Below are 1,864 nucleotides of genomic sequence, written 5' to 3' on the forward strand. Positions count from 1 at the left end.
GTATGTCTTAGATAAACATTTACATGTGTGTTTAAACGACAATTGAGAAAATTTGGAGTTATACCACATATTAAATAATTCCGTTGAAAACTGCAGTATTCCCCACCTTTTTAATTATTTCAGTTCGAAGAGTTTTGCTTAAGCCCTGAAATTATATTTTAGCGAATGGAAAAGAGTTTCTCTGGTGAGAGAAAGCATCCAAAGTTTTCAATGTGGCTTTGTTTGTGAACGCGATGACAGTTAACGATGGCGAATTTCGAGTTGAAAATTGTGTCACTTTGAGGCTCCGATCACGAAAACTGACTTTTTTTTTCTCGAAATTAGAAGACTTCTGGGGGGAACAAAATGCATCAGGTTTCTTATCTACCTAAAAGCTTTTAATGATTAATTAGCTATTAATTTTTCAATTTTCTGCTTAACATGTCAAGTTTTCTTTTCTTTCTTTTTTTTTTACTATCTTGAGCCTTTTAGCTACATTTAAGAGGTTCATGACAACTTTTAATTTGGCCTCTAGAAAGCGTCACTTTCTGAATGGAAATGCAACTTAAGGGAGGTTTAAAGGACCCTAGTCAGCCCCCCCCCTTTAAAATCCGCCATTTTGATGTCATCAAAATTATGAAAATTGTATGGTGAGGCGAAATACAATATCTTATTGCCGTAAGACGTGTGACTGGAAGTCTGTTATATTACCGTTACATGTTTCACGGCGATCTTTTTCGTTAAGACACTTTCCACGTGAAGTATAATACCCAAAATCCCATTATGTCAACGTAAAAAAACAAAGGCGTTTTAAAACAAACGTCTCAGCCCGGGGGGGGGGGGGTACTCCCTATAATGGCCTATACGGGGAGGCTCCGCCCGAAAGGGGTACCTTTTTCAGGCTCCAGGTATATGAAAGGGTAGGGATTTCACAAATTTAGGTATATGGAAGGGTAGGGAAATCTGCCATAATGATATTTTAAAAGGCCTTTACATTAAATATTTCGAGCAGACGCAACTTTTGGCTGTATCGTCTTAATTTATTAAGCGCTACATAAAAATGACAAAAAAAACTTCCCGGTTTTTGATAAATGTGATGTCGTGTAGGTATATGAAAGGGGTGCCTTTTTGCAATAAAAGGTATACAAAAGGGGTACCTTTTCTATCAAAATGGTATATAAAAGGGTAAGGGGTTGGATCTCCGGGCGGAGCCTCCCCGTACAAAACTTTTTCGAGTACCCCCCCCCCCCCCGGGCGTCTCAGGCAGCCTTTCTTTCTTTTTTGGGGAAATTTCGTTCATATTGAAGTGGAAGTAGGAGCAACTGAAGATGGAAAAAAATAGTTGTTGAGTGTAAACATTCTTCTATTTCCTCAGATAAACGAGTATTTTTACACTGCCAATGCTCCACATCCAAAACAAAATGCTTTGACAAATCGCGCCGACAAGTCCGCAGGGGAGGGGGAGGAGGGGGAGGCGGAGGAGGGGGAGGAGGGTTCAAATGGCAGGATTCTGAAATGTAACAATGACACTTTGTACATCTCCGAGTCGCATAGTGCGTTCGTTACCGCAATGTCTCGCGGCGGGAAAACGTTCTGCTCACATGTACGGTTAAAAATAGCCTTTGCAAAACAGCGATAGGAAGCGGAATACTCACTGAAATTGAAAAGCAGAAGTGCGGCGGAAGTTAATCTTCCGCTGAGACTTGTGACTACTAAAAACGTTTCGTTTTGCCTGGATGAACACAACTGAATAAACTGTTGCTGAGTTAGCGATAGAAAATGATCATCAACGCGCTACAACATTTTAAATGGACGAACTGTCAGCTACAAGCTTTAATAACAAGCGAATGGTCGTTGATGGACGAATGCTTGCTGATAAAATCTT

Source organism: Oculina patagonica, chromosome 12 (genome assembly GCF_052425735.1).
Source record: "Oculina patagonica isolate OP01 chromosome 12, crgOcupat, whole genome shotgun sequence".
Lineage (NCBI taxonomy): Eukaryota > Metazoa > Cnidaria > Anthozoa > Scleractinia > Oculinidae > Oculina > Oculina patagonica.